At 35.2% G+C, this 7,744-nt stretch overlaps 1 protein-coding gene across 1 annotated transcript in view; it reads left to right on the forward strand.

Moving 5' to 3' along the window:
* The window catches only part of LOC106880727 (ADP-ribosylation factor-like protein 15), a 166,347-nt gene that overhangs the window by 132,497 nt on the left and 26,106 nt on the right, over positions 1-7,744 (forward strand). The gene's annotated exons all lie outside the window — the stretch shown is intronic.

A 7,744-nucleotide genomic window follows, 5' to 3' on the forward strand; every position in this document is an offset into this window, starting at 1 on the left:
ATATATATGTATATATATATATATGTAGATATGTATATATATATATATGTATGTATGTATATATATGTATGTAAATATATATACATATATACATACATATATATACATATATACATACATATATATACATACATACATATATATATATATATATATATTATATAAACATTTATGTATCTGTACATATATATTTGTGAAGCCTGTATGGAGTATATGTAAGATTTTGTGTCAGAGTAGAAGACTGTTGGGAAAGAGATGAAAATGTATATGTTGGAAGGATAAAAGGCATATGTGTGACAGACTGTAGAGTTTGTTAAAAACATGTGCAATATCATCCAATGGGTATGTTGGGGACATGAAGAAATCAACTCTAATTTAGAAGTGAGTTGGTGAAGAGGTTCTGTAAGGATACTGAATTTTTCAAATATGCAGAGGCAGCTCTTGTGGCCATTGATGTATGTATTCAGAAGAGGATTTGGTAACAGACCATTTAATTTTGTCATTGGAAAAGCTTTTGTTTTTAATCTCCAGATGTATTTTGAAAGTGTTGTTGCTGATCTTTTATTTTCATGTCTGATATGCATGTATGTTGAGTGTACCTTGATTTAAATGAATTCTCAGTAAAGCCTGTATAGCACTTTGTCATTGTTGCTAGCTTGTATGGAAGACTCATCACAGTAAACAACTTTTTTCTGAAAGCATTTACTGTGTAGAAGTCATGTACTTCAGTTAAGACAAGTGTACAGAGGTGAAGAATTGTGTGTGTGAGTGTGTCTTCTGAGAACTAAGTACTTGCTATTAATTCTAGCTAGAGATGAGTCATTCCATTTGTGGGGAATTAATGGTTATGCAATGAAAGTTGTATGGAAGAAGTTCATCAACATATTGAAAGACTTAAAGATCGCATTAAATATGATACAGATCTATGAAGAGTTCATTTTTTAGATATAACTCTAGGTTGAGGTTCTGGTAAATACTGGATTTATAAAAAATCTAGCAATTTGCTGCGTATTAATATAAATTCCAGCCAACTGCTGGTGCAGCCTTGTCTCCCTCTAGTGGTCACATTCTTGATGTCCTGCTGTGTCAAGGCTAGGAAGGCTAAGTGGGTGTCTGTGTCTGTTTGTGATTGCATAGGCACCTGAAACAATTAAAAAAAGCATGGCAAAAGATACCTGGTCATATTCAATTGCGTGAGATGGCTACATAATATATATGTGTGTATTCTTTTATTTGTTTTTAGTTATTTGACTGCAGCCATGCTGGAGCACTACCTTTAGTTGAACAAATCAACCCCAGGACTTACTCTTTGGAAGCTTACTACTTATTCTATCGGTGTCTTTTGCTGAACGACTAAGTTATGGGAGACGTAAACACACCGGCATCAGTTGTCAAGCAATGATGGGGGGACAATCACAGATACACAAACACACACACACACATATACGACAGGCTTCTTTCAGTTTCTGTCTACCAAATCCACTCACAAGGCTTTGGTCGGCATGAGACTATAGCAGAAGCCACTTGCCCAAGGTGCCATGCACTGGGACTGAACCCGGAACCATGTGGTTCGTAAGCAAGCTACTTTTATTCATTAAATTTGCAAGCTACTTACCACACAACCACTCCTGCGCCTATGTGTATATTTCTATTATATATTTATATCGGCCAATTTGTGTGTGTGTATGTATATATGTGTGTGTGTGTATATATATATATATATATATATATATATATATATATATATAGATATATAGATATATACACACACACATGTATATGCATGCATATATGTATATATTATATATGTGTGTATGTCTATGTGTGCATGTGCATGTGTGTGTTTGTATATAAATATATGTATACACACACACACACACATATATGAATATATACACGCACACATATGAATGCATATATGTATGTATTATATATTTGTGTGTGCGTGTGTATGCATGTATACATACATAGATACATACATACATGTGTGTATATCTGGTTTGTATAAACTATGCCATCTAATTGATAACCAACTAACACCACTTCTTCTCCACCCCATCACAAATATCATTAATCACAATATATATTTATTACGAAAAACAACAACACCACAAATAAAACAACAGACAATGGCATTTATTTCATTTAATTTTGTATAAATCTTCATGCCTCAGTAAGTATATTCTTATTGCCTTGTCTGACTAGTCAGTCATTGTTTGTATACAGCTGCTTGTTTTAACTTCTCTTTTACCTTTCAATTTATTTGTCTATTTGTCTATATATATGTGTGTGTGTGTGTGTGTGTGTGTGTGTGTGTGTGTATGAGAACATTTTGTAAACAAACTTATAAGCACAGCATGTGTTGGTATTCTACATAAATAGAGAAATTTGAGAATGTGTGTGTATGTATATATATATATAGGCGTAGGAGTGGCTGTGTGGTAAGTAGCTTGCTTACAAACCACATGGTTCCGGGTTCAGTCCTACTGCGTGGCACCTTGGGCAAGTGTCTTCTACTATAGCCTCGGGCCGACAAAAGCCTTGTGAGTGGATTTGGTAGATGGAAACTGAAAGAAGCCCGTCGTATATATGTGTATATATATATATATATATATATATATATATATATATATATATATATATATATATATGTATGTGTTTGTGTGTCTCTGTTTGTCCCCCAACATTGCTTGACAACTGATGCTATAGAATAGAGTAAGTACTAGGCTTCCAAAGAATAAGTCCTGGGGTCGATTTGCTCGACTAAAGGCGGTGCTCCAGCATGGCCACAGTCAAATGACTGAAACAAGTAAAAGAGTAAAAGAGTAAAGAGTATATATATACGTATATAAATGCACACACACACACACACACACACACACACACACTATGTAAATGTGAGTGTATGTGGTTATGTGTGTTTAACCCTGAAAGGCTCTGAATCTGTGTCCCAAAGAGAATGTTGTCCATAAAAATTTAAAATTACATTTTTTTGTTGTTGCTTAGATCCCAACAATGCACCACTACATCATCATTCCATAAAATGTGTTTATGGGGAGAAAAATATTTAAAAACATCACTATATGTGACAAAGAAATGAGGAAGGTATCAGGTGGTCTTGTGATGTGCTAGAAACAACAGCTAAATCACCCTTAAATCTCACACCATTTTGTCTGAAAATTATCTTGAAATTATAAACAGAAACAAGTTGCAGATTCAGACAGTCTCTATTTTAAAACTATGATAATAAAATATTCAAAAGGAAGCTGAAAGTTTAGGATTTATTAAGGTGAGGGTGGGGGTAATTGAAAAAATTAAAATTTCACTATTGTTTTAAAATTATATTCCATTTTCTATTTGAAAATAAAGGAAATGGCAATTGTAATGGTTTCCAATTTTTTTTTTTTTTAACCTTCAAGGCTTCTATTGTTTTTTAGTGTGTAGTGAAAAAAAATGGCAATAAGTGGCATTGGGTGGAGGAAGGGAGGGGTTGAAAAATATTCATAAATTTTCAAAATTTCTTTACTAAATAGCACACTTATGTGGGTGTGCTATTCCAAAAGTCCGTCAAGGCATTCAATTGTGAAAATTAACTGCCAATGATGGGATGCTCAGCTTGTGTGTGTATGTATACACACACACACACACACACATATATATATATTCACTGATGACCACACCCTCCCCCTTTTCTTATTTCTTCCATCCTATTTCCTAAAATTAACTCCTTTGAAAGGCCACCAGCCCTTGTGAGAAAATGTGTTTATTTACAAATATGTTGATAAGGATACAGGGAAAAAAAGAAAGGAGAAAGTAAAAAAGAAAAATACTTTGTAATGAAATTTCAATGAATTGACCACCTCTCTCTCTCTCTCTCTCTCTCCCTCTCTCTCTCTCTCTCTCTCTCTCTCTCTCTCTCTCTCTCTCTCTCTCTCTCTCTCTCTCTCTCTCTCTATCTGTCTATCTGTCTAACCTTTCCCAAACCTTTATTATTATTATTATTAACCGCTGCATCTCTCCAGCTTACCAGTTTTCAGTCAAACCGTCCAACTCATACCAGCATGGAAAGCAGATACTAAATGATCATGATGACCTCTCCTTCTCTCTCTTTCTGTCTCTATCTATCTATGCATACATACACATACACACACACACACACACACACATTTTATAGGTATTCATTTCATATGCACATTATACATATTGTACCTGTGCATGTGTGTGGTTGTGAGTGTGTGTGTGTGTGTGTGTGTGTGTGTGTGTGTGTGTGTGTGTGTGTGTGTGTGTGTGTGTGTGTGTGTGTGTGTGTGTGTGTATAGGTGTTGCAATTTCTGAAACCAGGAAGACCTTTATTCAAATAATTATTCAATACAAGTGGGGAGCAAAATAAATGTATTTATTTTCAGTTCATTCTCCACTTCAGTCGGTGAAGCGGAAATAACTTGAAATGTATATCACGAGAAGCCTTAAACTGAAGGCATATGGGGCACGCATACATTCATGCTTGGTTTGCACCAGCTCACTCTGCATCCATAGTGCCGCACACTTATGAATTTCACGCTTACTGAAGAAGACCGTTGACTGTCATAGAGGCAGTTGTTTGTGAGAGATAAGGTGTGTATGTAGGTGTCTGCTTCCTCGTGGATGTAGATGTATTGTACATGGTGTATACATGTATGTCATATGGATGAATATTCTCTTATACATTAAGTGTATATATTGCTTGGATAGAATTATGTTTATGGACGTGTGGGACTTAATGGACTGTGCTGATAAATGTGTGTGTGTGTGTGTGTGTGTGTATGCTTCAGTAGCAGTGTTTAGTATGTGTATATATTAAGTGTCTATATACTATTTATGCCATTAGTGTGTGTATCAGTGTGTGTATATGATTTATTGCATTAATGAGTACGTGTGTATGCGTATGTATTTATATGTGGGGAGGTGTATGTAATGAATATAAAGGCTAGTGAAGTTTGTTGTGTTAATTAGTGTGTTTGTATGGTGTGTTTATATGGTTATGTTTATACAGGTTTTTATTATATGTGACAGTGTATATGAGATGAAAGTATGTTCATTGGTCAAGCCAAAGCTACTAGTAGTGTTTATCATCTCAAATTACAATGAAGAATGAAAGGAGTGGAATTGGGTATGCCATTAAGTCAATTTGGAATGCACTCTGAAAATTAACAATATTTCTTCTCATTGTCTGTTTCAGCGGTTAATTTTCTCACTCATCCTATCACTTTCTCTCTCTTTGATTCTATAGCTTTGAGCATGATTGTGCTCTGTGACTAGCTGAAGATACCTTCAGTTAATATACAGAATTGTATAATTCTTGAGGTGTACACAGAACAGCGATAGTCCAAACAATAACATATTTATTCATTGTTAATCCATTCTCACTGATTCATCATCATTATCATCATCACTGTCATCATCATCATCACTGTCATCATCATTACCATCATCACCATCATCACCATCATCATTTAACATGCATTTTCCATGCTGGCTTGGGTTCGATGGTTTGATTAGAGATAGCAAACTGCAGCACTGCACCAGGTTCCAGTTTATTTTGGCTTGGTCTCTACAGCTGGATGCCCAAATGTTAATATCTGATCTCTGTTGTTTGTCTTCAGTCCTCTGGGCCACTTCTATTATATTCCCTTTCCTGTAACTTAAAGTTATGCCCTGACACCTCTTCCCCACCATTATCACTCTTTTCCTAACTGGAGTAGCCATGGGTGTAAGCCATATGTATATGTATGCGTATATATGTGTCTGCAAAACAGCAGGACACCTGCTCCTGTCTCTCAATCATACTTTAATCTCACATATTCTAGCAAAAAGCTACCTCCCTCAATATTACACTTTGCTTAGTTGATTGGAGTTTTGCCTTGTGAGTTACATGGTGACCTCTCTAGTGCTGGTGCCACATTAAAAGCACCTAATACACTCTGTGAATTTGTTGGTGTTAGGAAGGGCCTCTAACTGTAGAGACCATGCCAAAGCAGACATTGGAGCTTGGTACACCCCTCTGGCTTATTGGCACCTCTCAAGCCATTGCACCCATGCCAGCATGGAAGATGGAGGTTGAATGATGATGATAGAGAACATGTCCTCCTTTTACACTAGTGAACAGTGTGTGTGTAGTATGTGTTATGAATGCACACAATTCACTAGTGTAAGGGGACTTTAAAAAACTGCAGTGTTTCAACCTCATTGTGTTTCTTCTGCCAGACTAATGCATCTAACAAGAGCACAATGAAATCAAAGCATGGCATTGTCTTGGTGTACCCTTGCATCAATGAATTGCAATGTGTTTTGAACACACATCACCTAAAAGAGGAGGTATTCTCCATTGACAAAAATGAAACAGCAATTAGATGTTTTAATTTCATTCTGCCAGAACATATTAAGAATGAACAAGTTACATTATAAAATTTTATCATAATTATTTATTTATATATCAGGGTAGATGAGCTGGCAGAATTAGTAGAGCATCAGACAAAAGGTGGTGCTCCAGCATGGTCACAGTCAAATGACTGAAACAAGTAAAAGAATAAAACAATATAATGCTGTGTGCTTCTTTCATCTCATTACATTCTGGCTTCAAATCTTACCAAATTTATCTTTTGGCTTTCATCTCTATGGGGCTGATAAAATAAAGTACCGGTTAAGTGATCTGCTTGATAATATCAACTAAATTCCTCTTTGCCAAAACTGCTGGCCTTCTGCCTAAATTAGAAAAGAAATTTGTATTAAATAACCAACTAACTAACTAATGATAATAATAATAATAATAATAATAATAATAATAATAATAATAATAATAATAATAATAATAATAATAAAAATAATAATAATAATAATAATAATGGTTTCAAATTTTGGCATAAGATCAGTAGTTTCAGGGTATGGGGTTAGTCAATAACATCGACCCCCGTGCTCAAAGGATGAAAGGCAAAGTCAACCTTGGCAGAATTTGAACTCAGAATGTAACGACAGGCAAAATACTGCTAAGCATTTTGCCTGGCATACTAATAATGCTGCCTTAATAATAATAATAATAATAATAATAATAATGTTATCATGTACATTGTTTTGTCTTGGTATAAAAGATGGGCCACAACAAATATTCTGCTCAATATCACAGATTTGCTTGTCAGTTTCTTGACCTTAACCAGTTGAGCATGTCCCTTAGTGGTTGATGATATGTGCATCTCTGATCATGAGCAGAAGTAGTGGGGGAGCATCATAGCCATGTTATGAGAGGAATTCTTTGGGGTTTGGATAAGTCACCTTTAGAAACAGGGGTGTTTTGTTCATCATCCTTAAACAACCCTTATTCAGGGGCCTTATGAGTGGGATGGGCTACTCGACCTGAAGAAAATTCTAACTGGGCCCCACCTGCAATTTTTCTTCATTTTCTTTTACTGACCTTTTAGTGATATATATATATATATATACATATCTATGTATATTCACATATACATAGACATATATGTAATTATGATATGTATGAAGGTGTGTGGGCTGGTGGCTAGGGTGCTATTCTCACACTTAAGAGATTGTGCTTTCCATTCCTGAACTGGGCAGTGCATTGTGTTCTTGAGCAAAACATGTATCTGTCATCTATGACAGGAAAGCCCATGATATATATGCATGTATGTATGTATGCATGCGTGTCTGTCAGTTTCTCTGCAGATATATATATATATATGTATATGTATATATATAT

This window comes from Octopus bimaculoides, chromosome 10 (genome assembly GCF_001194135.2).
Source record: "Octopus bimaculoides isolate UCB-OBI-ISO-001 chromosome 10, ASM119413v2, whole genome shotgun sequence".
Lineage (NCBI taxonomy): Eukaryota > Metazoa > Mollusca > Cephalopoda > Octopoda > Octopodidae > Octopus > Octopus bimaculoides.